The 21,089-nt window shown below is 35.8% G+C and overlaps 1 pseudogene; it reads right to left on the bottom strand.

The window, feature by feature from the left end:
• Positions 1-5,297: 5,297 nt before the first annotated feature.
• LOC131056308 (leucine-rich repeat receptor protein kinase HPCA1-like) lies at positions 5,298-11,499 on the bottom strand (annotated as a pseudogene).
• Between the last annotated feature and the right edge of the window lie 9,590 nt (positions 11,500-21,089).

Raw genomic sequence — 21,089 nt, 5'->3', positions numbered from 1 at the left:
AAAATTTAAATATATTATTAATGTTTTGATATTTTATAATATATTGTGCAAATGTTTATAAAGTACATTTTATTTTGGCTAGCTTACAAGAAAATTAACTCTTAATAATTAAAATTAAATTAATTAAACAGTTTAATATCAACACGAAATTTGTTATGGTTAGATGATTTGGAGATGGACACAAATTAGAAGAAGCCTAAATGACTTTCACAAGTCCACTAGAGAGAAATACAAAAAGAAGCAAGGGTTGCAACAATCAAGTCTAGAAAGGGATTGAAGGTTGGGAGTAAGAAAGGAAAGGAAGGAAATCCCAATGAACTCTACAAATCCACAAAGAATATGAAGATTGATTGAGAGTTGAGAACATGAGAATGTAGGGATGCAAAAAAGGGTGTGAGGTCTCGAGGTTAGAACAAAGTAGAAATTAAAACATCCGTCAAAAACCCACAAATTAGAAAAACAAAGGAATGAAGGGACTCAATACACTTAGAATAATTTCCATTCAAGACTACATAATAGGTAAGTGTTAGTGAACAGATTTTGTCTTTCTTTAAATTGAATTGATTCTAAGCTCTGTTACCTCCTTTGAAAGACAAAAGTTCAACTAAACAATTGGGCAAGTGTGACATACATCACTTCCCTTTGAATTTTAGATAGGTATAGCTCCCTCCATTAGTTATTCAGGGAATAATCTAGCTAAATAAACTGATATGCTTTTAACCTGAAAGCACGTAAGGCTTCCTACTTCATTCTTAGATGAGAGGCTAGGTAATATGTACAATAATTCAGAATAACTTTCTACAAGATGCTTTATCACGAATATTAGAAGAAATCAAAGCAAAGTTTAATAACACTGATTTCAGCACTTCTTCAAAATAGACAAGAGAAGCAAAGTCTCTCTTCAACTAAAAATCTTTCTAAACAACACGGAAAGAAGCTCCATATTAATATCAACATCCACCATCAAAAAGGTAATCACAAACATTTTGATTAGACTAATATTTGCAAAGAAATACCACTCCACGGATTCAAACCCAAAGATTTTCCACCTCAAAATGCATATGATCTTATATATATATTTCATGCAACAAAGACATAACAATACACACATAAGTTATTTCCAAGTTTAGATTTTGAAAGATTTGATCACTTCTTTCCAACAAAAATCGAAACTTCTAAAATCTCAGTCTACTGTTCTAACCCCTTCTCTGTGTATTTAACCACCATGTCTTGGATTGGGATGGACACTGGAATGAAACTCTGTTTCTTGCTTCCTGAAGTGGTTAGCCATTTAGGAGTTGCACTTGAACTAGCTGTTCCTCCGGTCACTTTAGGTGGCGGCATCATGGCTACAGTAATCGCATGAGAATCAATGGTGTTGACAATGTCGTTGTCAAGGTCCTCGACTTCAAAAATCTAAGTATCAAGGATTTTGTCTTTTGCCTCTGTGTCTTTGACCTGGTCCATTTTCTTCTATGTAGCACTCTGTGACCTTGTATATCGAGGAGTAGAAAAGTCCAGAGTCAGATTAGGCTTGTGCTTGGTGTGAGATGGCTTCTTATTTTTACCTGCATGAACATGCATAGAAGTGGGGTTAGAAAAATGTTTTGAGGGACGTAGAGCAACCTCACTATCTCTTGCAGGATCAATCTTGATGCCTAATTTCATTTCTCTTCTCTTATTAATCCAATTTGCGGTTCTTTCCAAGACTCTCTTTGTTTTAAGCTGTATATCATCCTCTTCTTCCACATCCCAATTAATGCAGGACGCTTCGGGTTCAGCTCGGTCTAGATATCTAGATTCAAAGAGCTCTAGATAATCCTCTTTGATCCCACTTATATCAAGTTTCACCTATAGTGAAACTACCTGTTCCAGAACCATTCTCATGTTTTCTCTTTTGAACACTTCATGCTCATCATTGCAATCTTCCCAAAAGTCCTCCAGGTGTGGAATTAGAAGGTGCGGCATCAAACCAAGACTCCGTGAGAAACCTTTATTGTCAAAGCCCTTTCTTTCATGATACAGTGGAAAATTGAAATCCTTCAAGTCAACTCCTATGCTCAAAGCATCTGACATTGAACTGCAAGATAAAATGCCCAATTGAATAGGAAAATGATCCTCCCATCTATCTCTAGGTTGAGCTTTCTTAGTTACAATAGATAACTGCCTACAGATTTCAGCAAGAGCAAAATAATCTGAAAAAAAACGAGGGAGTCTGAAAGGCTCTTCTTCAAAACCACCTACCCTTATATAACAGAAACGAGAAAACTGAACAAAGAAACTACCATATCTTTTCACTAATGCCTAGGCATCCTCAGACATCCTCTTGGTTTTCATGTTCTTTAACTCATAACACAAATCTCCCAAGAAAGCATTATGTACTCTCCTAAACTCTTGCAATGCATTATCTTTTTGTAACATGGGGTAAAAGTCATACACAGAAACATCTCCCTCAGCAAGCTACCTAGGTATTCCCACTATTTCTTTAACACATGCCAGACGATATATCAAATATGAGGACATAAAGAAATTTTGCTTGTACTTCTTCGCCACACTAAGCTATTCCCTCATGGAGTCGGCAATAAGCTTCGCCCAGTCAAGAAACTGCTTTCTTTCCAACACCAGTTGCACATAACAGTAAATCCAATCATCAAAGTTGTAGGCCTCAGCCGAACCTCTAACTCGGTGTAATAGTAACATAACATCATGGATGTGGGGAAGCATGTGATTCTTGTTGGGATACTTAGGTAACTTGGAGCCACCCCTTTGAGGAGCTTTCAGCCAATGCTTCGCTATATTATTCCGGTGTCCAGTTTTATCTGCATTGAACTCAGTAATTGATTGGGCAGGAGAAAAAATTGAGAACTAATAATCAGGCAATTTGAAAATAGAAGAGATAACTTCCCTGTTAATTGCAAGGAGGGTTTCACCATTATCTCTCTTGATTGTTTCGAAAATAGGATCATACCTCGCAATGTACTCCCTAACTAATTCTGGGCAAGGGATAGCAGGAGGAAAGGTTGCCGCTTCTACGAGACCACTACTTAGAATGTCTAAACCAAATGAACTGTCAATTCCTTTAAACACCCTTTCCTTCAAAAATTCCAAATTTTCTCCTTTCAGGTCTGTATCACTAACAATGGGCTTTGTACAAGCAAGACTAAAAATATTTCTGAAAAGGTGCAGAGTGGACTTCATAATTCATAAACAACAACCCTTATTCTTCCCAACAAATTTTATTACGAGAGAGAAAAGAAACTAAAAATCACTGGAGAAGATAGGAAACAAAACTCACCTTCACAGTTGAGACCAATCGAATGACTACCAGCAAACAAACCTTCTATCAAACACTCCACAACAATGAAGAACAAGTTTCAGAAATTAATCACTTCATACCTTATAGCAAAAGTGATACGAACTTATTTAGTGCATTAATTGGTCGTCAACTCAAATGTACCGAGCATTGGGATTTGACATCACACGCGTACATTGAATGCATGGCGGTGTTTTTGGAGTAACTGCCAATTCCCAAAAATGATTACTTGCCTTCAAAAATCGGCCAGTTGACGTCACCCGAGATATGGTTCAATCTTCAACATACTTAGCAATAAATGCACCATCATGTCTTTTAGTCCATGGGACCCACCTGATTTAAACACGCATGAACAATTTGAACTAACTTCATGAGGGTTCAAGTAGTTCAAAGCGTACACCGTGCCAAGAAAATTCTCTTTGAAAAGATTAGCTCTGTTAGATGTCGTCGGTCTTTTGAACTTCATTGAACATGTTGAACACCACTGAACTGTTTGAACTAGGTTCAAAGGGTTCACAGCCTGGAAGAAGAGGATATAACACATCATACGCGACCATGAATTAGAACTACTGCAAAAACACTTGAGTGAACGTTAGCATAAAACTTTTTTAGACAACTTAGAACTTGTGGTACCTAGATGAACATTATGAACTCTTTTCAAAATGGTTCAAGGGGTTCACGAGGTTCAAACCGACCATTGAAACTTGACGCTACAGATTAAGAGACAATTTACCAGCGAATTAAGGATTGAACCAAGGAATTTTTGAAAAGATAAAGACTCAAATAAAATTTTGTCTTGTTATGAGGGATGAATGACAGGATAACAGTAAGGATATTGGACAAGTGAAAGATGTTCAATGCTTCACTAAAACTTTGTAAGACTACAAAATTGAGAAAAAAAAATACCAAAACCTCCCTAAACTTTGAAGTTTTCATATGAACAAAGGGATGATGCTAGATAAGATTTGGAAAATTTGATCAAGGGAAGACTTGTTTGAATATTTCTCATATTGATTATATGCGATGGGAATAAGGAGGCTTAATATATAAGGGAGCTAGGACTTTGACTATTTTTTGCACTGTCAAATTGATTGCCAACATAGATTAGTTGGGGATGTCTGCTTCTTCCAGGCACAATGAGAATTTGGTTATATCTAGGAAAATAAAATTGTGTTAAAAAACCATTTTGCATAACATAATTGACTAAATAAAGTTGAAACTCTTCATATTCTATTCTTTTAACATTTCATGCTCAATTGTCTTTTATTGTAAATAATTAATCCTAGGAAAAGCAACTTACATTTCTTGCAATTTTTTCCCTACCCTCTGATATATCACCCAAGCTATATCTTGCTATCAGTGTAATCATTGCACCTCATTTTGGTGCAAGTGCTAGCATGTAGACATTTATATCATATTGTATTTGATATACATTTTTTATAAATAAGTATATTTGATAATTATTAAAAGACAATAATACACATATTTGCATTATATAAAGATAAAGGAAAAACATCACACCGCTAAAATCCAAATGACAAAAAGCAAATGCAACTTTTTTCAAACTATTAAAAAATATACTAAACTCCCTGAAACTAGGTAATTTAATTGTTATTTCTAGATGAAGTTGTGTCAGAAATTTTTTATTGTCAAGAATCATAGTCATCAAGATGAACACGCATTTTAGGGAGATGTAACATTTTGAATCACACTTTGTAATTTATCTTCAAGATGAACAAGAATTCTAAGGAGAACATAATCTTTTGAATTACAGTGTGTGATTTGAAACATTGATGATAAAAAATTCTAATACAATCTAATCCAGAAACAACAAATAAATTTTCCCATAAATTTAATAGCATTTGGAGCTGATTCAAAACAATCTATGCATTTTAATCACCGACATAAAAGCACTGACATAAAAGCACTTCTTATGAGTACGCAAACTTTATTTACAACAATTCTTAAGTATGTGGAAGCTGAGAAAAAAAGTTATTGATGAACTTATATCCACAATTTTTATGCAAAGATGCAATTGTGCGAACACAAGCTCAAAGATTACTTGGGTTTTACGGTTGGACGCACAATTTGTCCATCTGTGTCACGCTCTGTATCATTATCTCCACAGTTGTCCGCCATGGACTCAAGCTCTTTCACCACTTCACTCATTTTCGGTCGACATGCACCCTCGTCTTCACAGCAACGCAGTGCTAACATTACAAAGCTTTCTAAAACAGAGGGAGTAATGAAAGAGTTTCTGAGAACTGGATCCAACAGCTGCTGCTCCGCAAGAACATCTGTCCCTCCTATTTCAGTAGCACTCTTCACTTCTCTAACCAGATATATACCTCGCTCTATGGGTTGCCTCGCACTTAACATTTCCAGCAGTACTACACCGAAACTGTACACGTCGCTCTTCTGACTTCTGAGTCAGCTGCTGTGTCAAGCAATACTCTGGGTCCAGGTACCCCTGTCCAATCATACACCCCTCAATTTAAAAAAAAATCACCATTTATTTCAACAGGATTTTGTCTGAATTTGAGCTAGCACAGACATTAGAATAAGCTTAAACAGCATTTGATTAGAGAGTTGTATTTACCATTGTTCCCTTGACTTGGGTTGTGATATGGTCTTTGCCGCCTGTGTCTGCTATGAGTTTCGAAAGCCTGAAATCTGCTACCTTGGGATTCAGATTTTCATCAAGCAGGATGTTGCCGGATTTCACGTCTCTGTGAATTATTGCGGGGTTTGCATGATCGTGGAGGTACGCTAGTCCTCTAGCCGCCCCCAAAGCAATTTGAATTCTTCTTCTCCAATCAAGGGTTACCCCTGTTCTGCCTGTTCACATAAAATTGTGTTCAAAATGTCCTTGCAGAGTAGAAAATGGTGATTTGTTTAAACTTTGAAGGCAGAGCAGGGAGAAATGTACCAGAGAGATTGTCCCTGAGGGACCCATTTGGCATCAATTCGTAGACAAGCATATGTTCCCCTTCTTCAAAACAAAATCCGATGAGTCCCACCAGATTCTTGTGATGAACACGCGACAGCAGTTCTATTTCGGTCTTGAATTCCCCTCCGCCCTGCAAAGACTCTGCTTTTTCTCTCTTCACAGCCACCATTTGTCTACTCGCCGCCAGGATCCCTTTGTACACCTGCACTTCCATGCAAACAAATTGCAAGCTCATTCATTTTGCACTTGGAAAGTGAAGAATCAACATAGTGTAACCCTAAAATCAATGATTTAGTAGAAGCAGAGATTTTATGATTTGTGATATGTATAATCAAAACAAGGCTTCTATAATATACTTGGTTACAATAAAATATGGCAATAGACAAATGAAAGGTGACATAATGTACCTTGCCGTAACCTCCACATCCAATTTCATTCTCAGTGGAGAAATTATTTGTAGCCTGTCTGAGTTCATCGAATGTAAACCATCTTGTTCCTTTCAGTTCGGGGGCATCTCCGCTTTCCTCGCCGCTTGCAAATCCCCCGGAACCTAAACATAAACAAATACATTCCCAAGAAGAAATCAATAAATCAATAACTCAGTATACACAACCTGAGGCAAGAATAAGCAGATTCTTTGCAATCTAACTTCTTGGAGAAAATTTGTATACCAAATGGTCTGCTATTTTTAGCTGCCTTTTCTACTTTCCTTTTTAACATGATTGTATAGATCCCCATGCCAAGAATGGTAAGGACTGACAACGCCACACCAATTGCTATACCAACAACTGTCAGTTTACTTGAGCGTTTGAAAGGATCTGAAACAAAGAGGGAAATTTTGATTTGGGGAACATAAAAAATAAATTCATAAATGGTGCCCTCTCAAAACACCAAACGTGAAAAGGAAGGACAATCTCACCAGGGTGGGTGTACGGATTCGGTATGAAATAATAGGGTCCGAATTCTGTTGGTGGGTTGTAAGACTGATTGCTTAAACTGTAAGCCAGATTTACAAGATATACATGCCCAAAATACTTCATTCCAACCGGTGGAAAAATGCGAATGTGTATTTTGAGATAGTCATCCATGTCGAAAGACATGCAGCAGAGTATGGATAACGTTGAGTTTGTCAAGCCTACCAAGCTTGTGAGGCTCATTACAGATTTCTCTAGGTTTTGGAATCTGGTAAAATTATTCAGAGTTGCAAAGAAAGGAGCTCTGAAGACCAGATACCCTTCATAGGGTATTGCACATTCGCAGTTAGCAGGATTGATTTCCAGATTCTCTCCACATTTCGTAGCTTTCCCACAATCTTTTGTAACAGTTGTGTAGGTGGTGCCATTTCCCGCCATTTGTGGATGACAATCTTTCAAATTTGATAGTTGTGTTCCGTCAGCACAGGCCGGGTTACCGAAGAAATTGCTGCCATCTCAAAAAAAAAAATGGGGCCCATTAGCTTACCATTACTGAGGGAAACTATTCAACTCAAATATCACCTGTGGTTTTTCTTTTATTAAACGACACAATAGATCAATAATCTAGCGAGCACACATGACAGATACAGAGAAAATAAGTGTGTGACATCCCCATTAATGTTGAAATCCCCATCGCAAAAGAAGAATTCTTACACGTCCATGGGAGTGTTGTGCGGGTTAAAGCTTGTGATGTTGTTATACTCTAAATTTACTAGTTGCAGTGTCTGTCCTGTTAAGCTGCTGAGGTCCACAACTCCATTGATGAAATTTCCCGCCATCCTCTTGCTCATTCGAAATTGACGTTTAAAGACAACCACTAGATCTTTTATTTAGACCTTCAAATTTACTACAGAGAGAAGAAAGTGGTAAGTATACTCACAATGTCTCCAGCTGTGGTAATTTTAAAACGCTAGAAGGTAACGAGCCATTCAATTTTCCATTTTCCATGGCACTGCGAAAAAATTCGAAAAGCAAGGAAGAATGCCAATCAGAACATATCAATATTCTTTCCTAGTCCATTTAAACTATCTTTCCCAAGCATTTTGATTAGTTTGGAGTTTTGACTAACATTGTAGTTAACAAGGTCAATGAAGAAATCCATTGAGGAACAGGGGACGCGTCAAATGAATTGTTGCTCAGGTCCCTGCAAAACAACATTATTGATAAAAAGAATATGTTAGGTATACGATGCAAAACATGTGAAAGTCTATCTTAGAAAAAAAACAAAAAACTGGCCAAATAAATTGCTCAATTTGAGTTTATTTTTTCCTTATTTACTGCTCACAAAACAATTCAAATACTTGCATATAAATATATAGCAAATGATTCTATTTATTGTTAATTATATTTGGATGGTTAAGTGTCTCGTCCAGATGTATAACTAGATTATTTTTATGTCGAAGGCGTCTCTTTATTTGAAATGGACAAGCTGAAATTACAGATCAAAAATTCATTATCTCTAACTCTTTATCCCTCTCTCTACCTATCTCTATATTACTTTATATATCTTTATTTTTTATCTCTCCTTATCTCCTCTACCATTGTTTTCCTATTTTTATCTTTATTTGTTCCTCTCATTCTTTCTCTCCTTCCATATATCCCTCTATATATATTTAACCCTATTTCACACCTCTTTATCTTTCCCAAGTTATATCTCTCTATCTCCCTTCCTTTTTATCCCTATCTCTCCTGCTCTCCCTATCACTCTCTCTTCCTATGTCTCTCTACTTCTCTCTCCTCTCTATTTCTTTCCCTCCCTTCCGCCCTACCTATTTGACATATCTATCTCCATTTGTATCTCTCTCTCCACATCTCTCTCACTCATACACACACACCTGTCTATATATCTCTACCTCTATCTCCTTAGATCTCTCTCCCTATCTCTGTATATCTCCCTCTATTGACATATTTTCCCTATGTCCCTCCCTATCTATTGAACTATCTCCCCCCCCCCCCTCTCTCTCTTATTCACTTCTCTCCCTCCATCTCTCCTACTCTATATGTCTATCTATATTTCTTTCTAGATCTTTGTCTTACTCGTCCATATATATTTCCATTCACATCTTTCTCCACCTCTATCTCCCTATCTCTATATCTGTTTTCCTCTATCTCTATCTTCCTCTCTATCGATATCTCCTTACCTCTTTCTCTCACTCTTCCCCATCTCTTCTTTCTAGCCAGGCTCTCTCTCCCTAGCATTATCCTATTGGTAATAGATTCAAATTATCTTCTTATTTCAAATGTTAAAATAAATGACCTAGAAATTGACCTCATGTACTATGCAGATGTAAGCAATAATAATTTTTTTTTGTCAAATTCCACACATATTCAACGTACACATTGTACACCAAGACTTATCTTTTGGATTATAAGCTCCATTGAAAAAGGGTTCGACCTATTTCAGTTTGACTCAGTCAATTTAGAAGTATATACAGTAGTTTGTTTCATAAAAGGCATAAAAAATACGGTATGAATGAAACCATTTGAAAATCATCGAAATTATTCATAGAAGGCATAAATAGTAGCTTGTTTCCCGTTGACTTACAAGTATTGCAGGTTGCTCAGCCCGGATAAGTCAGGTATTTGACCCTTCAGTTCATTGTTTGAAAGACGCCTGAAATATATGAAAAAGGAAATGTTAAAATGTTGTTACAAATTACTTCTATGAAATATAAATGGATGAAATCTTACATGTCAGATAGGTTTTCCAAGGAGCTAAAGTTTGACGGTATTCCACCTCCCAAATGGTTTCGATCAAGTCTCCTGTTAACATGCTTTTTCAGTGACAACGTCGGAAAAGCTTGTGAAGTGAGCAGTTGTGAAGAATGAAAATCTATCAGACTAAAATATGGGACTCACAGAATTTGTATGGTCTTGACAAGACTCAGGGTTGAGGGTATCATTCCACTGAAATTATTTTGATCAAACAGCCTGCACAGAATGCATGTGCTTTCTCTCAACGATTTGGTAGAATAAAAATCATTTATTTCAAAGAAAGAAGGAAAGAATGGAGGTGCGTACTTACACATGTATTATGGACATGTTTTCATGGAAAATTTCAGGCGGAATGGGGCCTTGCAGTTGGTTTTTATTGAAGTGGCTTCAACAATTGATGATAAGCAGAGTTTAGTAAATACCGATCAGGAGAACTGCATGACTATACAATATACAGAGATGATAAGAAGAAATAAAAATAAAAGGCTTACAAGTGACCGGCACTTCCAAGCTTTCCGAGCTCGACTGGAAGTGTTCCGCGAATGTTAATGTCAAGCCAGTAAAGTCTGCTAAGGTTGCCCAACGCGGCAGGAATAGTTCCGCCTAACTTGTTGGTATTCAAATCCCTGATTAACAATTTATGTGTCAACACATCATATAAAGCCTAGTAATTTCTGAACAATTCTGTAAGAATTAATGGTGGGTTTCTTACAGAGTTTTAAGCCTTGGCAGGTTGCCAAGCTCAGCTGGAATGCGCCCACTGAAACTGCACCCAACTAACAATCTATACACGCAACAAACAATTAGCATGTTTAATACCAGTGAAGAATGGCTATGGATTTAATAGTGTGATATATGCTTACAGCTCGAAAAGGCTGCCCAAGTTTCCTAGACTTGATGGAATTCGTCCAGTCAAGCCTGTGTTGTACGAGAAATCTCTGCAACAATAGTTTGATTTAATTAATCTACAATCGAATTCAAATCCTGCAAATATACCAGCAGAAGCCAATTCTGTACTTGTAATTGATATATACAACTTACAGACTTTGAAGAGCCGTAAGGCTTCCAATTTCAGATGGCAGTTCTCCATTTAGACCCATTGAAGTTAGACGCCTATAATTTTTTGTTAGATTGTTAGCAGTACAAGAATCGAAGAGTAGGTATTAAGACATATAAAACGTAGAGAATGGCATACAGATATATGACTCGAGAACCGGCGCAAGTAACCCCAACCCAATTTGAAGCGCAAGGATCTACGCCTTCCCATCTCAGCTGTGACGAATTTCTCCATTGCAGTTTCAGCAGGGTCATCGTCGGCACTGGAATTCAAACATACCAACAATATTCTTAAAAACAATTCTTCTTAGCAGACACCCAAATCATTTTACCAGAGCTTACCATCTTTACAGTTTGTGACTTCTCCATCAATCCCACAACAGAGAGAAGAAATGATGAAGAGCAAAATACAGGAAAAGCCACCCATAGTTTAAACTATCATACACGAATCAGAAAAGATGAGAGCATGCATATGTATGTCACGAAAAATTTGATTCTTACTCATTCATGTTTTTCGTCTTCAGCCCAGAAATTACTAACTAGAATGAGCAGAAGCAGAAGGGTCAATAGTGTTGGAAGTAATCCCAAGTACCTCCACTGTCAATCTGCATCCTCCGTATGTACATTAATACTGGTCACATTAATATTTGTCATAAGCTTCTGTCAACTCCGTGTCATTCTTATCCTCCAGTTTGAGTTTGCTGGCATATCTCTCATACAACATTAAAATGAGTATTGAAAACAGATGTTGACAAGATTCGGTTGACCTCGTCAAGCCTGTGTATCATCACATCAACAAGCTTTTCAGGCTTTATGGGTTGTTTGGAATATATTATTTTATTATCTCCATCGTAAATGAATAACTCTATATATTGCTGAATCTGTATTTTGGTAAGTACTCTTACAGCATGGTCCAGCTCTACATAGCTGTTAGAATAGCAGTCTAAATGTGATGATATTTAGTGTATGAGCTGCAGCTCAGTAAATCTATGTACTCTTTGTTCCCTGTTTCTTTTTGTTCCCTGTTTCTTAGAAATAGTCTCTGGCTTTCAAAGAAGGGATGGAAGGTGAAAACAATCCGTGGAGTACAAAAATTGTCATGTCAATATTTTTTTTCAAAAAGATTCCACTCTATTAAAGAAGCTCATGTCAAAAAAATTCCAAAAGAAACTTGAAAAATAGAAAACAAAATACTATTTCTTATAATCAACTTAACATTTCCTAAACAGATCCAAATTATGTCCAGTGTGAGATTTGATATATTTTTCTTAAAAAATAAGAAATGTTTAATTTTTTAATTATATAAAAAAATATTATTATTTCTCTCCCCATAAGAAGAATATAAAATTGGTATTAATTTCAATCTCATAGTAAAAATAACATCCTCTCTATTTTCAAAAAGATAAAAATATTTGTACTTTATTATACAGATTGTAAATAAAAACATGAGATCAAGCAAGTCCCAATTTGAAGAATAATTACCTTAAACAATAGAGTACAATGCAAAAAAATAAATAAAGATGCACACTCTTAATTTTTCACAACCAAACTTCTTCAATAATCTCTAGGCAAGGAGAAGTACCCTCTTCTTTTACTTTCCTCTTCATCTTATTATTTTTCAAACAAAGAAACTTTTCTCCATTATCGTCTCTCAAGAAAATATTAGCTTTCTCTTCTTAAGCCTCATTATTTAACATCTTTTTCGCCATCTCTTGCATGCATGCTAGTATGCATAATCTAATGGGATCACAATATATTAAATTGAATCCATTCCATAAATTAACTCTGAAAGCTACAAGTAAATGGGTTTTACTATTGTAATTATTTGTCGGTCATGATAAATCATCAATATTTCTCTCTTTATCTCTATGTAGGGTATTCTATTTTGTTCATTCTACATAAAAAAATATATACCATTATGTTGAAGCAGCTTTCTCTCTTCACTCACAAAATTTGCTCCTATTTGTTAACGAATACTAAGGATTTCCATGACATTTAGAATTAGAATAGAGGAGCTTATATAGAACAACTGATGCAGGAGCATCCCCGGTCGATAAGCAATCTTGCATCAACCAAAAATATTTCCTTTCAGTTTTGTTCTTGTTTAGTTCTTTATGTAGTTTTCTGTGTTCTTACCGGTAGTTGCTTTCTTTTCGTGGTAGATCTTATTTTTCATTTTTCAGGTTGTTACATGTGCTTAATTCTAGATTTTCAGTTCATTTGGGTTCTTTTCCGGCCAGTTATCGCTTCTGGTTGATTGTTTCTGGGTTTCGGGACAATTCTTGTGCTTACTGGTTGGTTTTTCTTCATTACCGGTGCGATTCTTGGCTTTTGGATTTATTTCAGGTCTTGTCCGATGTTCTTTGGTGTGTGGCCGACCTTCCTGCTAAACCGCATTTCGTGATTGTTATTTTCCGGAAAGATTTATTTAATTCTTAGGGCTGACCTAATTACACGTTTCATTTTCCTGCTGTGGTAAATGTAATCTTATGAGGCCGACCCAGATATGTTCCAGTGGGTATAAATATGATATATTGAGAATAAGTATTGAGACTTGCATATTGTGATCCGGTTGATTCTTAGAGTCCTGATTGGATTGTATCTGGTTGATAACCTACATGTAACCGGTTAACTACGAGACGTTCTTTGATGATTATATGATGATGACCGGATGGTTTCCGGAAGTTCTAAAGCAATAATATGATTTGTTTATGTAATCTTGTTATGTTTTCTTACTGCTTTCGTTGTGTTCCTCTTGCTGCATAAGCCGGTTTATTCTCTTTGATTGTTTTACCGATTATGGCTACATCAAAAACATGCATAGTTGATAGATTATGAACGCGGTGTCAACATCCCTTGGAAAAATCTCCCAATAGCTTGATGTGTTAAGTGACATTGCCTAGAAAACCTAGTTTTATACATATGGAGATTTTTTAAATGCTTTGGGAATGAGGGTATAGAGATCTATAGTACAAAGTATGACTTTAAAATGATTAACTTTAAAATGATTAGTATGACCATTTTAAACCAATTAATGATTAGTATGAGTATAATGACTAGTAAACTTTGTATAACTTTAAAATGATTAGTAAACATATAATGAATAGGTTAGTAAAATGATTAGTATATGCACAAGAGGTATTATTGGTCATGTGGAAGTATGTGGATGAGTATCCCTAGGTTCAAGGATCTCTTGTTATAAACTATATTTTGTAAATATTTTAATAAAATGATGCTTCATAGGATTTTTTACCTCAAAGGTTTTTCCCACGTATATCTTGTGTAATGTGTTAACTTTATGTTCTATGATTCTTAACTTTTTTTTTAATATCTTGTTTATAATGATTAGTATCCTAAGATCCTAATTTCTAACATGGTATTGAAGTAAGTTAGGTTATACTAATCATTTTAACAAGTTTTACTAGAAGATATATAAAAATTGATGGGAAACTTTTTGTGCTCAACAACACATTTGTAGGGTCATTCTTACAATACATATGATGAGATTTTTTAAAATAATTCAATCTTAACTATTTCATTTCTACTTTTAATGTGTTAATGTTGTACATTGATTTGTAATCACAAATGATTAGTTCAATTATAGGCTAGAAATCATCCTTTAGACTCATAAAAATCATTAAAAGAAACATTCTAAACAACATAAAAGAACATCCTTCAATTTAATTATAAAGAACATTTATTACAAGTCATATTCCAATTTTTTTAAAAAGATTTTATAATCATCTTCTAAATTATGTAGTAATTCATACATGTATCCCAAACCATTGTCAAATACAACTACAATTTACTTCACTAAAGTGACACACTTATGTGAAATGACTCTTATTTTATTTTTAGATACACCACATTTTCTCCATATTCATTAATAGAAATTGTTCATATAATAGGAAAAGTCTACAGACTTATTTTTTCTTATTGAAAAATTCTAAAAACTTGAAATAAAAATCATTTAATCATATCTTAACTTCAAGCCTATCCCTCAATCTATTAAAACCTCTATCCTCCTAATTTAAGCCTACTCCTAATTTACACTTTGCAATCTTGTCCATTATGAGAGAAACCATTTTTGAGGCCTCTTTGGAGTTTCTTAAAATAATCATCTAGAATTCTATTCATCAGAAGGCTTTATGTGCCCTGTGACAGAGGATATATCCAGTACAACACATACCTAGTCTGGATATTTGTTTTCAACCTTTTTCAATAGAAAAATTAGTCGAATACAGTAGTTTGTTATCTACAAAATCGAAGGTACAAATCTAAGTGGATTGATATACCAACTATGACAATCTCTCTTGCATTTTCATTTCCCCCGAAGCATTTTTTGGACAATTTATGATGAAGGATGGATTTACAATAGCTAGGCAATATGACCACTGGCAATCCTTTCAAAGGGATAAGAAGCAAGGTTTATTTTTGTACTACAGAGGCGTTGCTTGAGCATCTTGTTCTAAGATGATTTTAGATGAAGATACTGCATCGAAAGGCTCACAAATTCTAATTCATATATGTATGCCACACCAACTACCGGATGATATGCAAATTCACGTGTGAACTCAGCCATCCCGCATGCAATGAATTACCTTGATATTGTTAATGAAGAAAGAAAATAAAATATGTGCAGAAAAAGAGATTGAAAACAGAAGACAATAGAACAATACGTATGACACAAGTTAAATGTGGTTGATCAATGTTGGCTACGTCTGCTAAACAAACATATATGAGCTACAACTAAGTTTTCTAGAATTAATTACAAAAATGTTTACAATCTCCATACATATAGAGAAGCATTCTGAAGGAAGGAATTGGAAGGGACAGAGACAAATTGAAGTAAAATAAGTCTTTTGGATTTCATATACCCAAAAATCTCTCACTTGAATTCCAATGCCTGCTGCAACATATCAGACATTCCCCCACTTTGAGCTCATTGTCACATCTTGACGATGTCAAGAGAAGCCCTAAAGAACTCAAGCTACTCTCTGATAACTACCTTTGTCAAAGCATCAAACAGATTCACTTTAGTGTCGATCTTTACAAACTGCAATTTTTCCTCTTCAACCACACTGTGAATGAAGTGATGTCACAACTCAATATGTTTAATGCGGCGTTGAAATATAGGATTTTTAGCCATTTGAATGGCACTGCTGCAATCGTAAAACAAAGTAAAATTATCTTGTTTGCACTTCAAATCACTCAACAATCGATGCAACCAAATCATCTCCTTTGCTCCTTCAAATAGAGCCATGTATTTTGCCTCAGCTATGGGAAGAACTACTGATTGTTGCAATCTAGAAACCCAACTAATGGTTGCTCCAAGAAATGTGAAAACATAAGCTGAAGTGGATCTTTGTTTATCCAAATCCTCGGCCAAGTCAGAATAAACAAATCCTTGAAGGTGCACATTATTCCCTCCAAAACACAAAGCATAATTTGATGTACCTTTTAAATATCTCAAAATCCATTTGATTGCCTCCCAATGAGGTTTTCCTGGATTAATCATAAACCTTCTCACAACTCCCACAACATGAGCAATATTTGAACGAGTACAAACCATGGCATACATGATATTGCCAACTGTTGAACAATATGGAATGACTTTCATGAATTCTTGATATTCTTGTGTCTTAGGACACATCTCAGAAGATAAACGAAAATGACCAACAAGAGGAGTGCTAACAACCTTAGCACTAGCCATACCAAATCTATCTACATCTTTGTCAATGTATTTCTTTTGAGACGATCTAATTTTCTTCTTTTGTTTATCTTGAGTAATGGTCATCCCAAAAAAATTATTTGCTACCCCTAAGTCCTTCATGGCAAACCTGATAGATAATTTTTTCTTTAATTCACAAACAATCCTAATGCTAGTACTGGCTACCAACATGTCATCAACATAGAGTAAAAGTACATAACAAACTCACCCTTAGGAAGCAATTTGTAGTAAACATGTGGATCTAATTCACACCATATGAATTTATGCTCAATCATGAAAAGATCGAATTTAAGATACCACTACCTCGGGTCTTGCTCAAGACCATACAAACTTTGCTTCAACCTGCAATAAATATGTTCTTGTCCTTGTTTTGTAAATCTATCAGCCTGCTCCATATACAATTCTTTGTCAACATCTCCATGTAAAAATGCAACCTTAAAATCAAATTGTTCAAGATCAATGTCCCAAACAGTTGCAAGACCCAAAATGCTCAAATCTTTGTTATTTTCACAACTGGTGAAAATATTTTATCAAAATATACACCTTTCTTATGATCATACCCCTTCACAACTAGTATGGCACGATAACAATTTCTACCTCCTTCCTCTTTCAACTTGTATACTCATTGATTATTCAAGGGCCTTTGATTAGGCGGTAGCTTGACTATATCCCAGGTGTGATTTTCCTTCAATGAATCTATTTCAGGTCTTGCATCGTTGCCATCCATTTATCCTGATCAACACTTTTGGAAGCACCTCTAAATTTCATTAGCTCAATCTAATCAAAGAGAAATAATTTAGGCTCTTCTTCTTCAGAAAACAATAACATAATAAAAAAATTTTGTTAGAGGTCGACACTATTGGGAGTGGTTGTCGTAGCACCAAAAGATCAACCTATCAATGCCCGATACAACCACTAGACTTGTAGAATCCACAAGAGGTTGTTAAGTCATGTCACAAACACACCGCTTTTGTTGCACAGAGACCAAGGGCCACACCTTACAACAATCCACCCCTCAGCACAAGTGGGGTTTGAACCTGTGGCCTAGCTCTGATACCATTTGTTGGGAGTGGTTGTCGTCGCACCAAAATATCAACCTATCAATGCCTAATACAACCACTAGACTTATAGAATCCACAAGAGGCGGTTGAGCCATGTCACAAACACACCGCTTTTTTTGGACAAAGACCAAGGGCCACACCTTACAACATGCACTCCCGGGTAGATCTCCTCAATTGACTCTATGAATGTTTAATATAGACATATCAAAAGAATTGTTAAAATGTTAATTATTTGTTTAAATTTATTTATTATTAGATTAGGGCGTGTGCACAAAGATGGTAGTTAGAAAAGTGGACAGCACCCAAAAAAAACTTGGAAAAACAGGCAGCGCGTACGCGGTTTTAAAATTTCAAATTCTCGTGTACGCGCTTAGGTTTGTTCTTTCCCAGCCTAGAAAAGGTAGCACGTAAGCGTTAAGCTTAGGAAACTGAGCGTGTACGTGCTACGCCTAGGAAAATTAGCATGTACGCCCTGCTTATAGGAAAATGAGCACATACGCGCTAATAATCCTAGTAATATGTGGTGCCTGATGAAAAAAGTTTTAAAAAAAAACTGGGTCCTCATTTACCCAAAAAGCGCGTTTTTTACTTTCTTTTTTTCCCATTTTTTAAGTTAAACCGTGAAGGGGGTGCAAAATTTGTCCTCAGGCTATGGATCAAGGTTAGTTTTTGTTTTTTTTTGTCTTTCTTTCTGGTTTATGCAATTTGTTTTACATTTTGAATTTAATTTCATTAATTTTGATTAGGTTTTTTCATTTTTTGTTTCAAAAACTAGATTCTTCTAATCTAGAACAAGAACCTCCTGAAAACCCACAAGAACAACCAAATGCACCTCCTGAAAACACACAAGAACAACCCCCAATTCCTCCTTTTGACTGCACAGCTGAAACACAGGAAGAATTAATTAATCAGTTAGGGCAAAATACATCCAAAATCAATAGACTGATTGTAAAATTGAAAACTTCTAAACTTGGCCATCATCAATCCCTCACCACTAGCCTAGAAACATTAGCTAGTGGTGCCATAACTGTTTCCACTAAAATTACCAAATGGGGAAGCTTTAGGGATAGGTGTCGTCAATTCTATGCCAATGGGCTATCATACGATGGAGTTAAAAACAAAAAATATTTCTAAACAACAAATATGTGCCCTTTTTGTTGACCCCAAAACTGGTCAGTCATTACCTCCTAATGTAAAGAGGTTTCCCATACATTGGTGTACCAATGTGTAGATGAAGAATCTTTTTTGGCAAAGGTGGTGGATGGTCTTTGACAATCTACCTTGTAATAATTATGAGGTGCCATTATATTTTTTGAGAAAAATATATTGTGAGTTTGTGTTCAATGTGCGCCCAAATTATTTTGACATGAGAGAGTTTCATGGTAGAGGTGGTGGCTCTGCCCAAGATAGACCTGGAGCTCGTAGGCGATTAGCCGCGGAGAGTCGCCACCCCCTAGCACCCAAACCCAAGGTGCATCAGGCTGTCCCATTAGAGCTGAAAGAGTCGATGGAGCTACAGACTCTTTAGGCGGCCACAGCATTGACTGGTGCCATCATCCAGCAGGGACATCATTAGCACACCCTATTGTATTGGATGATGAGTCGTTAGAGGGCGACAAAGAGCCCATCGAGCATATGTGTGTCAGTTGCTCGGGGATAGATGATGCAGCCAGTGCAGATGGATACTCATATCATCTATGCACGATTTGTGGTTGTAGATGTCAGGCTCACACAGTTGAGGATGTTGATAGATGAGTTGATGGACATGGTGTTTGCCCATGAGCCACAGACACAGGTGTGTTGATTTGAATTCATAACATTTTATTTATCAGTCACTTTAATTTTGTAATTACATAAACGAATTTTCATTTATACATCGATTTAAATTGAGACAAATAATATGCATTTCAAGATGCAGTAGCGGTATCCCATACACCTCCCCCAGTTACCACAGCTGCAACTTCGACGCCTGAGGTATAAATTCTGTAACATGTTAAAATAGAATAGTACACTTTGAATTCAAAAAAATACAAGATATACTAACCATCTTTAATGCTTGGTCCAATTTCTGGTTTGTAGGTGTTGACAGGGGATGAAATGTCCCAGATTGATGACATCATGCTATCAGTGATCGATTTTGGCCTACAAGGCTATACGGTATCATATTTTGTACAACTCTTTTTATGTATTGTTTTGATGGAATATGCAAGTCATTTCATTTTAGATTTTTAAAATTATGTTTAATTTATTATCTGTACTAATATCTCATGTTAATTTTCTGTTTTTAGGGCACCCCCTCCGCGTCTAGGGCTTGTCCGAAGAAAAAGAATATCTCGAAGATGCCAAAACGTGTGAAGAAGGTAATTGAACACATTTTTAGTTGTACAATTGTTTGAAAATGTTGAAATCAAGTATTAGTTGGGGTTTGTAGATTGATTAGTGTTTTTTGTCTACTTTACATGTACAACGGCCATTGAGCTTTATGGATATGTTGAATGCACCTGATTCACCCACGAATCAAGAGAGGGTGGAGGTATGTATCTCTACTTTATTTTCTTGATTTCATGATTATATGCACACGTACATGTGAACTTGTGATATATTATAATCTTATATTTTTTCATACAACAAATATCCATACCTATTTTGTCAATGGAGAACCCTCCTCCTTGCACTGGAGAAGCATATCAGGATCCGGTACACTTTTGTTTGATATGTAAAATTAATTGTTTTCAACCTTCAATACTTATCATTATATTAATTGTATTTAATCTTTGTACATTTTTTGTATAGGTAATAGCGACTATTTCTACATCGATGGTGAGCCATCCTCAGTCCATTGGAGAAGCATCTGAGGCACAGGTACATCATTGTTCTCTATATTATAGCTTTTAAGTGTTTTTGATATATTTATGTTAGTACATTGTATTAATTGTACATTTAATCTACAATAGACTCCTTCGCGGTACGGCCATAACGTGGATCCATTTAAGTATGTCTTCAAGAAAACTCCTAAGAGTGACAAGGAGAGGAGAGCGAAGACATTAGATCTTGGATCAACTGATGAGGTAATCTACATTTCAATTGCAAAGGAATTAAAGTTAAATGCATAGTTATGATGTCAATTGTGAACTATTTTCTACAAAAGAATCCTAACTTGGCTTTTGAATTGTTGTTTTGCAGCCATCTATAGAGGTGCGTACTGCGCCGAAGAGGCTTGATTTTGATGATCCACCAGAAGTTTAGGATCATATAGTGTTAGTTTTGGTCATAGAATGACCAATACATG

The sequence above is a fragment of the Cryptomeria japonica genome, chromosome 3 (genome assembly GCF_030272615.1).
Source record: "Cryptomeria japonica chromosome 3, Sugi_1.0, whole genome shotgun sequence".
NCBI lineage: Eukaryota > Viridiplantae > Streptophyta > Pinopsida > Cupressales > Cupressaceae > Cryptomeria > Cryptomeria japonica.
This window is presented reverse-complemented; position numbering and strand designations above follow the sequence as displayed.